The 19,280-nt window shown below is 46.4% G+C and overlaps 1 protein-coding gene and 1 long non-coding RNA gene across 4 annotated transcripts in view; one reads left to right on the plus strand and one right to left on the minus strand.

Annotated features, from left to right (window-relative positions):
• Positions 1 to 19,280, plus strand: part of LOC121600661 (kielin/chordin-like protein) — a 156,495-nt gene that overhangs the window by 122,087 nt on the left and 15,128 nt on the right. The gene's annotated exons all lie outside the window — the stretch shown is intronic.
• Positions 1 to 19,280, minus strand: part of LOC121600663 — a 128,572-nt gene that overhangs the window by 82,525 nt on the left and 26,767 nt on the right. The window contains exons 4-5 of the long non-coding RNA XR_006005859.1: positions 4,681 to 4,802; positions 4,427 to 4,544 (exon numbers count right to left, since the gene is read on the minus strand). This is a non-coding gene — a long non-coding RNA (uncharacterized LOC121600663). The remainder of the gene's footprint in view (positions 1 to 4,426; positions 4,545 to 4,680; positions 4,803 to 19,280) is intronic.

Raw genomic sequence — 19,280 nt, forward strand, 5'->3', positions numbered from 1 at the left:
CGATTTATGAAATCAGCTTTGAAATCAATTTATATGGAATCGTTCATTCCACCATGCCATGCCTGCCAGGTTCGTAGCAATTTGGCTCGAAGCATCCCTTTTCCCTTTTGCATATTGATAAACCTAAAGCCGGCCCTCCCGAATGGATTTGTGGAGGCCGCCGCAAGCCCACAGAAGGAGCATTCCCGTTTTGGGACGCAAAACGCATGGACGAACGTACGAGCACCGCCCAGCTTTACCGTTTGTCTTAGACTTATCTGACTGTGTGTGTGTTTCTCTCTCTCTCTCTCTCTCTCTCTCTCTCTCTCTCTCTCTTTTCTTGCACCCTAAAATTGCATCCCCAAAGCTCCACATGATAAGTCCCACGTTTTGCAGGATTTCACACCTTTCCATCGTTCCTACGAAAAGCGTCGCACGTGGGCCAGCCCTGGCAACGGCTCGAAGGGGTCTGGTACTTTGACCAGCTTAGCCGACCGAATCCGAGCCCCGAGACGACGGGCTCCATTCCATTCCAACTCTCAGTCGTCAGACCAAATTTCTTGAGAACAGCAGCAGCAGCAGATCCTCTCGCCCACCTTCTTCGGTTTAGCTGTAATCTACATTTCCAAAGAAAACGCACCGAAGCGAACGTTTTCTTGCATCGATTTGGTTTTGCTAATTGGAAGGCTGGTGGTTGTACGAGCACGAGAAGGTGTGGTATCGCTTTTTGCCGTAGCATAGACAGACCGATTTCGTCGAAATCGCTCGCCACTAGAATGCCTTCGGTAAGATCGCATTTTGGCGATGGATCTTTTCGAGTGGAATAATCCTGTTCACGCGCCAAGGTAGGGTGGCTAGACATTAGACACATCGTTGGAGCAGGGCATTCGAGGATTACGGAGGTCAGCAAAAGGTCCTCCTGGGGGTGGTGGTTAGAGTTTCATCATCTCGCATGACCTTTCGTGCGTTTTCGTGTCATAAGCGTGTATTTGGAGCAGCCTGCGTTTAATTGTTAACACAGTAATTTTACCCCATTGCCAAGAGGGGAATGAAAAATGCGTTTAAAATTTACTTCAATTTACTGTCGCCCTTACGGCTGGCACGGATCACACACCAACCTGCTGATGCATGATGCCCATCGTCTTCCAGCATGTGTGTCTATGTCTGTGTCTGTGTGTGGCATATTGATTGATTTTGATTGATTCATTACCACGCGCCCAAGAAGACACGCACCTACCGTACCGAAACAAACGCGTCCCGGCTGCGTACTTACTATCTCTTCAGCGCAGAGAGTGTGTACGTGACTGGAACGCACAACCTCTCCCCCGCTCTCCTCCAGGCTGGGCAAAACAAACACCAACCCAACGACAACGCGTAGTCTGTGCAAAGGGATCGTTATCTTGTCGTCGATATCTCTTCCCCTAACAGAACGGCCAACCTGCTTCCTGCTTTCACTCATCATCAGTGCGTGAAAGCAGTGCGTGTCGGCGATGCAATCGATGCCTGCACGTTACTGCTGCTACTGCTGTTGCTGCTGCTGTCCATCAAGAAGCCCGAAGCAGCGCGGCCTAAAAACCTTCTGCTCGAAAGGCTCGAAGGCTCACAACCACCAGAACGCGCACACCCGAACGTGCGGTGTCGATGACAGTTCATTAGCTTCAATTAACTGTCACTGGCGACTGATGCCGCTGCTCCTTGCCAGCATGGACGGGAGAAAGCATCGGCACAACAACAACAAAAAAAAACAGTGAACAGGTCACTGAACTCACCAGTAAACCGGTCCATCATTTCTGCCAAGAATTGCACCGAAATGTGTGTACCTCAACGCGCAAGCAGGACATGCAACTGGTTCAAACTCAAAACCCCGGTGCCCCAATGGCTGTGCTAAGTGACGCCAAGTGAACACTGTGTAGACCACCACGAACTGTGGAGGGAGTGGACGGTGTTACCCTTTGCCAGTAGTTAACATGAAGATGACCTTCTGAATTGACGTTTCCCTGTTTCGGTTCTCTTTTTTTCGCCAAACTGATTGATGGATGCTCCAGTTTTCAGCTCGATGGACACCCTGAGAGTCAAATCGATTCGACACTCTCAATCGATCGATCGATGGATGGATGGGGTCCACCACCATCCCCTCTCCCATCCTGACCAATCGTTCTGACAGAGCGGGTTAGGGTCACGTATCAATGGAACCTCGAGCGTATCAAAACACAGAACGGTCCATATCGGTGACAGTATCCAATGAATCTTTCCATTTGTATACTCTTTTGTGAAACTGTTTGAAATTCCGTCGCTCAAAACTATAGAAAAAGCATGCTGCTTACCCAAGCTTTGAAGTGCTTTGGAGGCGATTAATACTTTAATCGAACTAACACACCAACACATCGGTAGAAATTAATTTGACTATCAAAACAGCCATCCCTCCCAATCGGTTCCAATCGTTGTGCAGTGCCCACTGACCAAGATGATGCAAAAGTGCATTCCAAACACCTATCGATGAGTATTCCTGCTCCCACCTGCTACGACACCCGTTTTCCATTTCCGAAACCCGCTCATTTCCACTCACACCACACCACGTGCTGTAATTATACAGATTGATTTTGATTACAGCAAATTACGATTCCACCGCAGCACCGGAGGGCGACGACACGACGTCACCAAAGGACGTGAATGGACGGTTACGTGCCGTTTGCTTGGCCCGACGCTTGGGGAGAGTGTAATGGGGGGAGCGATTTAATGCATTTTTACTGTTTTATTTATTTCCGTTCCTCACACTTCTATTTACATTTCAAACGGAAGCGTAAGTGGATGGGACGAGGCACGGAACCAAGCGGGTTACCTGAGGGTGTTGAAAATCTGATACAACTATCGGACCATCTCGATTTTAAATTTGTTGGAGGGGTGTGTGTGTGTGTCTGTGTAATGATGAGATTGGTAGTGAAGTGTAATTTTAATTCCGTTTACATGTCGTTCGCCCATGGAAAGATGATGACAACGATGAAAAACTGTTGTGTGAAGCACACAGCTCAAATGGGATAAGCAAAGGTGTTTTGATTAATTTTCAATTTACGCTTGAGTATTGTGAAACGGATATCGTGGCTTATCGGTGCTTACCGCTTGCAGAAAAAAGCTTCTGAAAAGCACAAAAAGCATTTATTTTCTTTCGAACTATGTGCAAATTGAAAAGTAAATAAAGAATCTATTCCAATTAAATGCATTTATGTTGAACAATTGCTTGATTTTACGTAATTCTCTGGGACGACTTCGTCTAGTCTTTTAAATCGTGCTCAAACTGTAAACTTAAATCTAGATGTACTTTCTATGTTAAGCTTGTCAACCGATAGAAGTACAAAAATAAATTGCTTCTTCGTAGAATACATCCCCTTCGCCCACTTCACAAACGCTTCCCTTCCTGTTGTGTACTATCCCAAGGCTCACAAATCCTTCAAGCGCCTTTATATTTCTGTAGCGGAAAATAGGAAACTGCCATTGAAAACCCCTAGCATTGAACCAATCGAGAGCCCCGGACGTATCCACTCGACGAGTTCTACCCATTTCGTATCGTGTGTAAATGTATGGGAGAACGCTGAAATATACACCATTTGCCAAGTTGCATTCTTTGCGTGGGGAAAAAAGGTGCTACAACAGCGCCCTCCCTTCACCATTGCCGATTCCATTAAGCTTTTGACCTTACCGGAACGGAAACAAAATACTCACACAAACACACACACTCAACCCCACAAGTAGAGGGAGGCACATAGTACATTCCGATTACTGAGAAGTGCCCTCTACGGTAAGGGAATCCTTTGAGCGGTTGTGCAATTTCGTCCCGATCGCAGTGCGCCGTTCAACCTCGACGCTGGCAGGCAAGATGGGAAATAAATTGAACACAGCGTGTCGTAGCTTGCAAAAAAAAAACACACACACACATACACAGGGACGTCCAACGTCAACGCTGTGATTATTCTTGCCAAAGGTGGGAAAACCACAGCCTGCTGGGCAGTCGGCCACGACGGCAGGATGCTGCTGCGATGGAAAAAGTGGCTCCGTGTTTTGCTGCACACTACCAACAGCCGAAGACTTTTTGCTGCTGCTTCTGTTGTTGTTGTTGTTGTTCTCGACAACGACACAGTTAATACCGCCGGTTTGAAGCGGCAAAGCTAAAAAAAAGCCAAGTTTACAAACAAACCACCACCCAGTCTGCATCCAGGCCACCGTACAGAACAGAACGGAAATGCTAACTCTCGCCAGGTGCACCAGAGCACACCCATAGTAACACAGAAAGGGCACAAAAAAGGAAAAAGGTAAGCGAATTTGTATTCGATCCGAGCAGGCGGAAAGACGCATTGGCTTCTGGTTCATGGTGGCACACCGCCTCACCTCAAGCCAATGACACACGAAGCTACCCAATCGCACTGATGAAGTGTAAACAACTGGTTCCACTCACCAGCGTACGGGTTTGCTCTCTCGCCTTCCCTGGTCGGTCCTGTGAACCACTCGGTTCTCACGAATCCTTTCAGCTTTCATACTGTATCGTTCCATTTGTGGGCGGCTTCTTCGGCCATCTGCAAGGAGGGAAAAAGGATTAAAGGTTTCACGGGTGTGATACACGGACCACGACGGCAACGGTGTGGGGTGTTGATTGGGATATCATTTGGCAGGATATTTATCGTATAAATTGCATTTTTATTTATGGCTTACTTTACTGCTCCTCTTGTCGTCTTGTGGTTGGATGTGTAATGTGTGTCTCCGATTTCTTCGAATGCTTCGGTTGTGTTTACTGAATCAAATCGTCATGAATATGTTCGCTCCAAAAATGAATGCTTGTAACGAGCATGCGGACGAGATTTGAATTTAAAATCAACTATTATTGATTTTTTTAATGTTACATAAGTGTTAATGTAAAAAAACAATAAAGCTGATTTTCTGATTATTATTTTTTTCAATTGTCAATCAATCAAACTTCATAGTTACTTTCTAATCCGTTCATGCTTTTGGAAAAATCAAGCAGAAAAAGTTTCAGTCTCGCATCGCGATTTGAACTATTGCCTTACCGTACACAGTGGTGAACACTTACCGCGACGCTACGCTGCAGTCCGTCAACGGTGAGGCTAATTTTAGAAATAAAAACATCTTCCATCCTCACGAACCTACTTTCTCTTTCCGTTCACCTTCAAATCCCTAAATCGTTCCGCGATGGACAGATTAAAGTGACGGCTTACACCGCAAAACGGTAACATAAATTAAACCATATCCATAAAACATCCTAATGCAGGCTTTAAATCACCGTTCCGTCAGCAATCTCCACCACTTTGTTGCTTTGTCTACTCTCTTCCGCTCCTTTTTACCACCCACGATCAATTGTTTGCACTTGGGGCCAACGCAATATAATAGGTATTGATTAGTTCCTCCCCCCTCCCCTCCCTTCCTACAAATGCAAATTAGCAATCCGTTAGCATAGGATAACAGTATCTAAAACCCGTTAGCCGTTTTAATTATCGATCTCGGTTCGCCTTCGCCGTCAGCGGCGTGCACTTGAATTTGCCTAACCCCTTTTCCCCCTTATTCGCTTCTCGAACGAATGTACGCAAAACGTGCCAACGATGCAAAGGTTCTATGCCCGCCAGCATCCAACCAAACCCTCCAAACACCCTACAGGTTGAGGCACACTTCATTAGTGGTCCACAAAACCCATCGTTAAACCCCAGCCACACGGCGGCGCCTTCGCTGGTAGGCTTGCATGTGCACAGGCAGAGCAAAACTGCCAACCGAACGGGTTGGATGGTTGTTGAGAGATGAAAAACGAGCTACCTGAGGTCATTGAATCAACGGTGGTCGTTTTTTTTTTTGTTGTTGTTGTTGTTACCTGTCGCGGAAACAGCTCCCCAGAGAAGGTTACGTTTTATGAAGTAAGAAAACGTAACCCAACTGCCTCTCACTCACGGTTGCGTATTAAAGAGGCAGCAGCAACAGCAACAGCAACGACAACGCCGCTCGAGACGCACACACGTCGGTCAGAAATTAGCTCTACACAGCAGCTAATAAAGAATAATTTGTCCCATGAATAATGCAACGGACATTGGTAATTATTATTGAATAATGAGCTAATTTGGTCACACGTCTCGGCCGTAATTTGCCACCACCGCCACCCTCTCGCGTACGTGTACTCGGTATGGGCGCGAACATACGCGACAACCGTTGACCTCGAGAGAGTGGTCACACAACCGCGGCGAGGGTGAGACCGACAGAACGGGCGAGCACGCTCGTGCACGCTTTCGGCGTCTGTTTCTGCTGACGTCCACACGAATGCCCCGAAAGCCCGATGTGTGTCGCTTTTTCTTGATTAACTCGTCCGCCCGTTTCTCCCTGCCGCGCCATCCCCATTGAGTGTGTCCACTCAAGCGTGGGAAATTTAGCCAAACAGCCCGCGCCAAATGCGGCACACACCGGCTTCTCTCTGCTTCGTCACCATCATTCGGTTTGGGGTCGTCCGATTCGTCCGAGATCCTGCTGATCAAATAATTAGCTTTTCTCGGACGTCTGATTTTGACAGCAGGTGGTGATGGACGGGCGCCGGCCTTTTGCCGGCGGACCGACGGCACTGATGCTTGTGCTGATTGTGCCTTAACGGCTGACGATTGCCCGGGGCCGGGGTCGAGCGGTTGCACCTCATGCTGTACCCGACCCGCCCCGCAAGCAACCCGGTTGCCGAACTTCAATAATGAGACCGTTCGATTCTGGCGACGCGGGTGCGACGCTTTTCAAATCGAAATTTGTTGTAATCGAGTGGTAATTTAAGTTATAATTGAGAACTTACTTAATTCCCAGTTGTTGTTTGATTAGCGTAAATATCAGTTCAACTAACGTGTGTTTTCGTGTTTTTCGTAAACTTTCGTAGCAATTAGGTTCATATAATTCTTTAAATTAGATGTAACAATCATTTATAAGATATGACTCATTGGCAATAATTACAAAAATTTGCACATCCTTTGCCCGCTAAACAGAACATGGATTCCACAGTTGGCACATACTGGAGTTTGATAAACTGCATCATTTGCAGTCGCGATGTGTGTTTTTCTCCCCATAAACCACCTTAAACAGTCCTCACTCACTCGTGCAAGGACGTTGCACATCACCGGTAGCATCATAAATTATTCCCTGCCCTCCAAAGGCCCCTCGAGTTTCCTAGCTCTCCAAAAACCTACTGATAATGATTCGCGAAATCGGATCGTATCAGCGTGTTGAATCAGCCACACGAAAATGCATCCTCCAACCGTTGTCTACCACACCGGGGCGGTTGTTCGCACCGGTTTTGTTCGATGGTTTGTCCGTTTGGCCAAACACTATTATAGCAAGAGCTTGTGTCGATGGTTTTGTGTTGGTAAAATGCACCTCCAGCAAATCCCGTGTTGCTTGGTTGGCCCAATGGGTTGAAAATATGCTCTGTCAGTTGTAGCAGCTTATTGTAGAAGCTGTAACAAGAGGGCCCACGGCCGTAGCCGTGGTACGGTGGTACGGCTGCTGCATTTTATTTTTGTTACGATTATTATACTTGTGAACTGGAGTTCCTTTTTATTATTATAGCGGGGATTTGCTTTCGCTGTACTCTCCCGTTGTCCTTGCCAATGTTCAAGCGCACAGACACAGTGATGGCGGTGGGTTTTTTCCAATTCGAAAAGGCACTTCTATTTTAAAAATTATTAAACAAAAAAAATTATATTTAAAAGCTCCAAATAAGTATGAAACATAACGAGCTTAGTTCTTCGAATAATATAAATTATACAAACATATTTGCCCTCCAAACAATTCTACACATTCACACCGCACTGTAGCTACGTTTCCCATGTGCACAACAGCCACCATACAAATGCCAATCGCATCCTTTCCAGCCCACCGGGGGAATTGGAAAACAAATTGTTAGTACGGTGTGTGTGTGTATGTCCGACACAGCTCGTTTTCTGTACTCATGTCCGACCATTATGTTGTATCCTTTCCCTTCCCCGTCCGTCCCATCTAAAAATGACCAGAGGTAACATTATCGACGATCCAGTTCGTATCTAGCAGCAAACTCCTGTACAAAACAAAGCAGCAAATATTCCCGTGTGCTAGTTTTCCTTGCAGTGGGTACACTATACTCTCAACTGCAGCAAACAACTCCCACCTTTAGGGTGATGTGTATGGTAGCTCAAATGTGTGTACCCGCGAGCAGCAGAATCATACTGATGAAAGCTTTCCTTCATTTTAAAAACGCTTTCTAATGAGTTTCGAGAAGCTACGTACGTACGTGAAACTTTTGCGCTTATTTTGTTCATTTATTTAACTGTTACATGTACCAGGAATCGACAATCGCTAGTGCAAGCGATCCCGGTTGGTTTTTGTACTGTGCACCGCCAACCTCGAAACCGGTTGAAAAATTCACCGTAATTCAATATTGCAAGGCTCCCCCGCGTGACGACACAGAACGCGCCGCGGAGTGACAACCCGAGTTAAGCGCTAATGTTTCGTAAATGCACACGCTGCACAAAGCTCCGGTGTGTGTGTGTTTGTGTGTGTGTGTGTGTGTGTGTGTGTGTGTGTGTGTGTGTGTGTGTGTGTGTGTGTGTGTGTGTGTGTGTGTGCACCTGGTCCGGTCAGAAAAGTGGCATTTTTTCTCGCAAGCGCACGTGATTTTTCCTCCCGGGCACGAGTTTCTCGCATAAATTCCAAGAAGCCGGCTGGTACACGATGATGATGATGATGATGATGATGATGATGATGATGATTTTTCTTGCCCCTTCAAACAAGCGGGAGCGACTTATTCCAAGCGCGTTTCTGTGTCTTGCATTGTGCAGTGTGGTTTCATCTGCTACCTCGACTACTATTTGTGCAAAACGTTCACGTACCAGCCAGTTCACCGAAAAAGCGCACACCGGAGCGCGCTCCCCTGGAGGGTGACACATTTTATTCCGAAAAAAATGCATGTATATATGTGCTTGAGTGTATGTGCTTGAGTGTGTGTGTGTGTGTGGGTTCCAACGCAAGATCAAATGGTTCACGAGAAACCGCGTGCAAAGCATTTTTCCGTACAGTTTATTTGTCTCCCCTGCTTTGCCATGACGGAGAGGGCAAACGTTACGGAATTGCTTTCACGATCCAAAATTTCACACCACACGAATGAATGGTAAAAGGTCGTGGTTTTTTTGTGTCAAACGAACATTCCACTGGGTGGTCACTTTGTCGGGGAATGACATTGCTTCGGTCTAGGGCATTTGACATCCCTGGGCAAGGGCTGTTCCGAGAATCATTTAGCACGGGAGCAGCAAGAACAATTATGTCAGCACTTTTGGCATAAACGTGCATCACTCGTGTCAAGCCACTCGTGTGGGATCCTTGAAGCCATTCAGGCAACAGACTACCTTCGTGCTTGTTTTGATATTTTCTCGCGATTCATACAATAGAGATAAAGTCATACTGCTAAGACTCATATGGCAATGTGATTCGCCTTAACTGATAGATTGGAACAACACAAATGAGTTCCTTAGAAGCCTTTAGAGCGAGCGCCATTCCAAACGAGGATTTAAAGAATAATTATTTATCAAAACAGAGTAAAATTACGGTTTAATCGTTAAAATTTTAATATTATAAAACCAGCACACACACACATATATACAACGTCGATTCCGTGTAACAAGCCTGAAGATGATTATCATCTCTATCCCAAAAGCTGCATAAAAATTACACTTTATATCGAAGCCCATCGCGAACGCCCGCAGCCCTTTTTATGTCTCACTCCTGCTGTACTATCTCTGCAAAACAATCAACCCCTCCAGAGAGGCAGAAAAAACTGGGCACACACACACACACCAGATAACGCGCCAAAGGAAAACCCAAGCACTAGCCGGGGTTTTGTTTTGGTTTTTGTTTCTTGTTGCCTTTCCCCGACGCCAAACCTGAGATCGCTTATCGCCGTGGGCCGTTCCGTTCGCTGCGAGAAGAAAACAGTACCCACAATCACGAAACACGGAAGTGCTTAAGAAAGGGGCCGAAACGTTCTAAGGCGGTCAATAAATAAAGCGACCCAATCGGTGGTCCTTATCGGGCTTTGAGACGCCGTTTCCGCCGAGGCTCTATCCGAAAATACCCCTTTTTTGTGCTGAGTAGTCGTTGATGCTTCCTCCAGGGCAACGATTTTAAAATACGGTTGCGTTGGTTGCCTTTTTAGATAACTTTCCACAGCTCCCCTGTTATAGTATACAGTGACAAATATTCCAATATTCTGCCTACTTTTTTCCGGGTAAGAGGGATAGGGAGTGAAAAACTTATCTCATTTTAATGGTGAGTCATTCGTTTAGTACAGCAAACCATTATTTTGCTGCGTTGCTGTTTTGATATACTTGCAAAGATATCGCTTCCATTTACTATGTTCAGAAAAAATGAAAAGCTTTTACGATACGTTGAAAATATCTGTCCTGTGAAAATATAATCCTTTGACTATGCAACAACCTTCACTCCATCAAACCACCAGGCTGCTCCATGATGTCAGTTTTGTTGCCGATTTTAAATTACTCACAAAACTGAAACCTTTCATACAAGAAACATTGAAAACCTTCCATATTAGTTGCTTCCATCCAAACAGGACAATCTGGTAATCCATTTTCGCAACATCTAACTTCATTTTCCCCGACTTTAAGCCACCACCACCCATCATCACACGGCAAACAGGAAGTTAGCAAATGAGAACGCTCATTTCCGCCCAGCGGACGCTCGTTCGTTAAGGAAAAGTTCATACCCCCTAACCCCCCATGGTACACAAAAGCACACAAAGCAACATTATTTCATGCCTACGGAGGCCAACACAAAACCAGCGCGGCGTACAGCAGTAGTAGGTCTTAACTTTTTCCTCCGCGGAATGAAGCGATAACAATTTTCTACACCCCCCGCGCTAGGGCTCGAAACGGCTCGGAAGGATAAAATAGGATTTCTTCCCACCACTGCTATCGGGTTTCATTTGTTCTCGCTGAATGTCACCCATTCAGCGTAACGATCAGACAGCACAGCGACCGTTATTTTCATCCTCTCTTGTTTGTATGTTTTTTTTTTCTGCCATACTGCCCCACCGGAGTCCATTTTCCAACTTTAGCACGACTTTTATCTCGCACGGTTTGAGAGACTGAGCCCGCTGGCCCGCTAAATGCTGCACCGAGCAGTCATTTCCGTCCGTCTGTCAGAGTTATTAGTCGCGATCTAATAATAGCTGCTCGGTGCAGGAAAAACAAATCTCGTGCCTTACGCCCCAGCAACTTTGCGCGAACAGAAACGCACCACAAAGATGGGGGGACCGACCTCCCCGTGGTGAAACGAGGCTGAAAAGTTGCAGGTTTCCGATAGACAGCTGTGCTGAGCCTGAAAGTTGGCCGGCGAAACGAGAGAAGCCACGTGGTTTCGCCTTTTACCTTTTAGCGTTTTGATTTTCTCCACACTCCCCGGGAACGGTAATCGACCACCGAAAGAAGGAAGGTCGAAGCAAACTTTTCTGCGAAACTGATTTTTTCCACAAACACATACACTCTCTCTAACGACGTCTTTTTCTTTCTTCTTTTCTCTCTTTGTTTGCGTGTCGTTTCAGGTAATTATAATCAATGGTTGAAAGTCCAGGGTCCCTTGAAGCCCGGGGGCAGAAGTTGCGTGCGGAACGACCGGGCGCACAAACACCACGGAAGAGCACGCGGAAGAGTTGTCCAGGGAAGGGCACACAAACACCCACTACCTAAACCACCGTAAGTCCGCTATTAGTGCTTTGACGCTTCTGTTTCTGAACACTCGCTCCAGCAGCTGCGGGTAACAGTGCCTCCGGGGCTTTTGTGTGGCTTTGGGAAGGTGCACGTGTGCGCTGCTCCCACCACACCGGAAATCGTTTGATCCAGACCGAACCACCAAGCGAAGCAGCGTAACGCGATGCAATCGTGGCTAACCTCTCACCGGGACCGAGCAGCAGAGATAAGACACATTTCCGCGTACAGGCGAATTCTACGGGCGCGTACGTCAAACTTTTGAAGGTCCTTCCTTCTGTCTTGCCTCCCGTCCTTTTATGCAGCGTTTACGTAAGCGCCGTACACGTGGAAAGCGTTTCGCTTCGCATCCTTAGTGCTGGTCCCATGGAAAGCGAACGACCGGAAGTGGTTACATTATTCTGCTCACGAGGCGTACCGCTCTACGCTTCTCGCGGTTTCTTTTGCGCCCCGACCGGCGGTGTAGTAAAGAAAGTTAAAGATTTATGCCCCGACAGTGACTTGATCGCTGAATGGCATTTTGCTCGCTTTTTCGCACGCAAGAGGTTAACGCAAAAGGAGCCAAACTCCTGGCAGTAGGGGTGGGGGAGAGCGTATTTTTATCCACAACCACCACAGTAACTGTCAGCCACTTCCGGATTGATTCGGCCAAAGGGTGCAACTGCTGCGTGGGCTACCACAGCGCGGTAGTTTTCTTGCTGCTTTATCTGCTTTCCCTGCCGAGGTAAGAACGCGGAACATAGAATAATGGGATGAAATTGTTCTTGTTCGTTCTGTACAGAAACGATTCAATCTCGCATCCTTAACGAAAGCATCCGGTATTTGCTGTGCGCGGGAAATGCTTGCACAATTTACCAAATCGAGCACAAATGTCGCTTCCCCTAGCTTCGCGTGACTGGAAAGTACAATGGAGCCGGTATAAAATCACCCATTAAAAACGATGTACTTTCGCACAAACAACGCACAGCTCCGGGAAAGGAGCTTCTTGTTAGGCTATAAAAATGGTAAAATAACGACGGTACCTGGAAGCGCACGCCGCACCTTTTTTCTTGGGGGATGCGTTTTTTCTCTTTGTGTGTTCTCACGGAAAGCGGGAAAATGTATGGCAGCAATAGAATATAAGCTGCGTAGGTGAAGCGTTTCTTTCTAACGATCTTATACTGAAAGGGAAACGATCTCTACGCGTGAAATGTTAAAAAAGAATGCTTGTATAAATCCGTATTTTCTAAATTAAAATAATTAAATTTAACTCTCCAAAAGACAAAAACAAACCTTAACGAGAGATCAAATTCAAGTAGTTTTTGTTACTAGTTTGACAATCAATCAAAAACTGCTCGAAAACTGCACGAAAAATGTTGGCGAAAGTCACCCGAAGTAAAACATGCATTGAAATAACACGATCTTATTGGATTCCTACCATAATTAAATTGCTTCCACATTCCAATGTGAAGCCTTTTATTTGCAGTTAATGTACTGCAAAGACTCAATTCAATAAAAAAAGAGGATGCACCAAAATCAATAACGATCGAATTAAAATTCCACCGCGCATTCCACGTATCGCTGGCACTAATAATGGTGGCTCATCACTAATTATGTTAATAACTTTTCACTCCTCTTATTCATAACCACATTAATTAATAAAGCTTCAAAGATGAAACGCGTGGGGTTTTGGGAATGTTTATTTTTTTATCCCCCTCTGTGTAAAGGGAGGGTTGTTTAACGACCGCTTACATAATTAAATTTAATATTCGTTACAGCTTAAATCAAGTCATTACAGGCACAATCCCACCCATTACTCGAAACGGAGGGGGCTCGACACAGTCGATTTCATCATAAATTACACACAACAGCATCCTCTCTCTCTTTTTCTCTCTCTTTCTCCCTCTTGGTCGATTATCGATATTAACATGTGCACAAGGACACCGTATGCAACATGGGCATGGTAGCCTTTCCAAAGGCACTTTCCAACTGACTGAATCGTTTACTGCTGCTCTGCGTGTGTGTGTGTGTCGGTGGTCAATCGGAAACAAAACGATTGCAATCTTCCGACCCTTCCTACCCTCTTTGATACACAGAGAGAGATAGAGAGAGGTGGATTGTTGTTCAACAACGCGTCGTGTCCCAGATGACTTCATTACAACCGCACCGCATACCGAGCGCTGCAGCGGGATGGCGGAAGGAGAACCAAACATGTCCACCTTCTAACCACACGAACCATCACCACACCGGGGTTTGACTTGAGCGGTTTTGTCCTCCTGACCGACTGACACAAAAGTATCCTCGTCGGGCTGGACGCAAACACACACACACACCATTTCCCAACGGGTACCCGAGACCCTTCTTTTTCCGACCCCCGGAACAAACACACCGGGGCCGCACAGGGCTCCAGCGTTATGGGTGTTTTGTGTGAAGCCGGCCCCCATTAAAACGTGTGCTATCAATTTGTACCGGAGTGTAAAAACATCGAAAACATACATCCATTGCCCTGCCCCGCGTCTGCCATTGTTGCCCCGCCCGTTTTTGCCGCTCCACACAATATCGCATGTGTGTTGCAACAAACTGCAGGCTCGCAACCATAAAATGCTGTGTGCTTCGAGATGCAAATTATTTCTGCCCAATGGTTGGGGGGAGGTGAAAAAGGGAAGATAATTCAGCCACACCACCCACCAATTGAACACTCTGGCGCTTCCCGTTCATGCCAAAAGCACGCAAAGTGTGAGCAGCAGCAGCAGCACGCAATCGTGTGCGGCATAAATTAATGCTGAACTTTTTTAATGCAAAATTTATGTCACCCGGCACAAAACACTCACACCGCCGGAGGCTCTTCCGTCTTTCCGTTCTGCCCGCTCTGTGCCAAAACGCAGCTGTGGTAGAAGCGCCAACTGACCCCGACAGCCAACATTATGCAGCCCGCCGTTGGGTCGTTTACGGCACAAACAAAAAAAAAAAGGGGAGAAAGAATAAAAATCAGGACACTACCCACCAGCACCAGGATGGCTGCGCAGGGAGGCATGGGTATGTGTGCTTTTACGTTTTATTATATGGCTTGTAAATTTAATTTTATATGCGCACAATTTCCGCACACTCCATGCCCAGAGCCAGAAATTACACACACACACACACACTGTGTGCCTTGTTTCGGGTCTTTACAACGACACTGAATCGTTCATCGTTTCGCTGGGTATCTTCTTCTTCTTCTTCTTCTTCTTGAATTAAACCAATAATTTAAGGATAGAGCATAAACAATGAATGCTTGGGGACAGTTTTGTTTGTGCAATTTTGTCCTACTGCAATCAGCACACCGCCCCATAGTGGGGTTGTGGTGAATTGATAATAAGATTTCGATTTTCCCGATCAACGCGCGCGTGTGCACCAACACACATATCCTGCAGCTATACTAGCATCCCCTTCGGCCGGTCATAAATTCTGCCTGTTTCGTAAATATTTACGCCAGTGCCCGTGTGTTCTAGCGCCCCCGTCGAAGGAAAGTGGTGCAAAAGCACACCGACAAAAACGGCTTTCCCTCAAGCAGTGGGAAGGTTTTGTCTGCACTTTTTGCCCGCTCAGCTCAAGCACAGAACCGGTGAGTGACAAATATCCTGCACTGTTCCTATTTCTGTCCTCAAAAAAAAAGAACGATCTAAAAGGAAAAGCCTGCTGCAATGCGACTGCGGAGAAGAGCGAAGCATAACCACGTCGGCAAAACGCTAACATTAGCCCAGTACATTCCCGCCATTCCCGGAAGCAACAGCAGCAGCAGCAACAGGACAGGTCTCTCAGTGCCTGCTCACCAAGATAAGACATGCTTCTTTTGCATGTGCCACGACGGCGTGTCAGCACGATAGGAACGTCCCGCACGTGACGTGACCGGATTGCGAGACACACGCAGGAGAGCATTCGAGGGGAAATTACACGCCAGCCACGGTACATCACCCGTAGACGCGCGCACGTAACACGTTTGCGTTGATATTTATTTATTAGTTTCGCGTCCTGCTTCATCCTTCTCCCTTTACAGTTGTGAAAAACTGGCTGGAATTTACATTTACATGGGAAAAGGCTTCCCGGGAAATTGTCATCAAACGGTTGTAGCAGTGATGTGCAAGCTTGAGTACATATATCCGGGAAATTATTGCTATTAAAGTTTGCAAAATTATGATACGAAAGATTTGTAGCCGTTTCGCGGAAGAGGAAAAATTAATATCTCTCCACAAAAAGCACCACTATTTAATCGCAATAAGTAGTACCTCGATCTTGATCGAGCTTTTTGCTTTGGGTCGTATAAATAAATCATCATAAATATTTTTCTATGAAAAAAAGAAGTGTTTTCCTTCTCTCTGTGCCCATAAATTGAGCCATGAAAAATAGCTTCCTATTATAAAAATGAAGCCAGATAAAAAAATAAAAAAACAGAAGTCTACCACCAAGAGGAAGCGTTTCGCAAGCGTACTACCCTTACCGTATGCATCAGGTGCACGGACTCTCCCTCTCTCTCCCTCTCTCACTCTATCTCCCTCTATTATTATGCTTTTTTCTTCCCGACCCATTTCCGGTATGTTTCGGTGTCAATTTATTCATAAATAAACACATGTTCTCACCACATGTGGTCGCCCGTTGCCTTTTTGCTGTCGCAAATTTCCGAACCACCGTCGCAAGCGGAAATACGGGAAGGATGCACAATATTGTAAAGCGATTTATTTCATATTCCTTTAATTGGGCTTAATTTGGTTCATAAATTATAAACAAAGCGAACATTAAAGACATAATTTAGGGTGCTCACAATTCGAATAAGATAGCTAAGCTTCTACACAATGCCAGAACTCCCTGAAAGGGTTCACAAGTTGTGCCTTTCCTAAAGCTACTTTTAATCCACTGAAACAACCATCCACCAATCATGCACCATCGAACCGATCTCAAACATCAAACAAACACGGCATATCTAGTCCGTGTGGCCCAGGCGGTTAGCATAGACGCATAAATCACATAAATCACACTCACTCCACTAGGCAAAAGGGCAATGTATATATACATGGGCATCCCTTTCTGACAAGGTTCACAGCAGCAGAAACATCACCAAGCAACACGTGCCTCTTAAATCCCTCCGGTGGGGAGGCCAAAAAAGGCTAACGAAAACATCAGGAAATTAACATAAACCTCACTCACTTGACAAACACTCTCGCACGCGCACCTCCGGCTATGTCTCCCAGGTGGACCATTTATTCCACAAACACACACACACACACACATACAGAGCCTTTTCTTCGCAAAGCCCCCATATACGACACACGCCCACACACTATAAGCGCCACTCGCCACTGGGGAAACGGCGTGCGAATGGAACAAAACATGACACTAATTATCTATCAGCTCCATTTATGGTGTTTGTTTCTTGCTTTTCGGATCGGTGATCTATTCGATCTTTTCCAAACATTCCATCGCTCGATTAGCATTGGAGAGGAGAGAAACGGATGAGAGATGTACCGGATTTGTGTGTTTATTTTTATTCCATTTGTCAACAAAACCTCATCCCTCCACAAAACAAACACACGCGCGCTTCATCCGCCTCAAACGCACAACATACACACACAAAAAAACTTTAAACGCTTCGGGTTCGGGAGAACACCCGCCAAGATGATTGTGCGATAAATCTTGAACAACGCTACGCGCCCAATTATCTCCCATGTTGGGAGCAATCGCACACACACACACACACACACACTCAGGCACACAGAGGGATGCTGGCGGCTGGAAAGGGGTGGCAGGTGTCAAGTGACCGCTTCTAACGCTCTGCGACCCCCGAACGACGCTGCCCGGCCGTTGGGAACACGCGCAACGGCTTCCGAAAATTTATCGACTCGAATGAAATATTTGACACAATATCTTAATTAATTACTGGCACTGGACGCAGACGGGGACGCCGGGGCCACAATCTACCCTGCAACGCGAGCTTAAGCCTCGCCGGGGAATCCCACCGCTAAAGTTGGGCAGCACGACAGCACACATGTGGCTTTGTTTTGCCATACCCCCTTTTCAGGACCTTTCCTTCGCCTACCCCAAATCACATACGCATTCCGGTTGGTTTTTGGCGGGTCGCCCCCAGATCCTGCACCACACGTTCAAAATTTTGGTCTACCAACCCATAAGCCATAGGGCTTTATCAGTGTGCTTGTGCTTAGTGTGGAGGCTCAGCTTCACTCGAGGCGCTTGGAACAGCGAGCGCTTTCGCATATCATTTCACTGACTGACTGCGTGTAATTTATGCGAGTGGGTTCAACCACTCAAACTTCGCAAGCAGGAGTCCATCGCCGCAAGAATGGTGCCGCCCCAGTATGCGATTAAACCAAACGCCCCTGGTGGTGGTACTGTAATATTAATGGTTTGAATTTGAACAGCCCACAACACTGGAAACCAATGAACTACCGACAACCACTGCGGGCCCTGCTCAAAGATACATGGGGCTATCTTGGATGCTCAGTACCTCCTCCTACTCCGACCATACGATGGGTGTCTCATCAATTTTCAAACCAAGCAGTGTGAATGCTCCAAAACACCGCTCTTCGAGAAAGTCACTTATAAATAAGCTTATCGATTTGCGATACACTCCTCTGCGAGGATTGGGTTCCTTGCCACTTCCTGTGGTTATTCCCCAAATACACCATATCGGTGTCTGTTGCAAAATGCAAGATTACCAACACACACACACACCCTGTCTCTCTCTCTCTCTCTCAGTCCAAAATCCACCAATTTACTACTGCGGATGGATAGCAGACCGTCGCTCCAAACTCCCAAGGACCAAACGACATAAATAGCGTCCTTAAGGTGTCCAAACACACACACACATACAGCCACACAGACGGTTCCAAAAACGAATGTGTGAAAATGTGTATGTCTGTTCAGCCGTGCCCTGCCTGTCTGCCAATTCTTTCACCCCATAAGGCTGACCGGGACACCTTGGGTTTGGCTAGGATTTTTGTAAGCTGTTGTTTTTTTAGCTTTTCCTCGTCCTGCGGGCGCAAAAGCAGGAGCAAAAGTCGTAAACGTTTACGGCCACCGGTCAAGCAAAAACAGAGGCACAGCCTGCAAACACGGTGAAGGTGTGTTGGTGGCATACGATTTAACACTGCTGCACTGGCGCTACTGCTGTCCATCGAATCGGGGTGTAATGGGGGAAAAAAACAGTAGATCGGTTTCACCCGTACCAATGGGGTAGATGCTTCGGTTGACCATAATGATGAAATAAATTTCGTGCCTGCCTCATGTGACCAGCAGCTGCAGCCGGGGCTGTTGTCAGCTGGGGACAACGATATTTATTTGCACTGCTGCCCAGTTTTTATCACCTGCCCTCAGCAAACCCACCGAGAGAGAGAGAGAGAGAGAGAGAGAGAGAGAGAGAGAGAAACAGAGAGGTTAATAGTTTACTTCATGGGGCTTAATAAGTTACTGTACAGCAGAGAGGAGGGTTTTCCTCTTTTAATAGTGTACGCTTAGGAACTGGAAATAAATTCAGAAGGAACCTAGCTAAATCCCCAATGCTGT

The sequence above is a fragment of the Anopheles merus genome, chromosome 3L (genome assembly GCF_017562075.2).
Source record: "Anopheles merus strain MAF chromosome 3L, AmerM5.1, whole genome shotgun sequence".
NCBI classification, from domain to species: domain Eukaryota; kingdom Metazoa; phylum Arthropoda; class Insecta; order Diptera; family Culicidae; genus Anopheles; species Anopheles merus.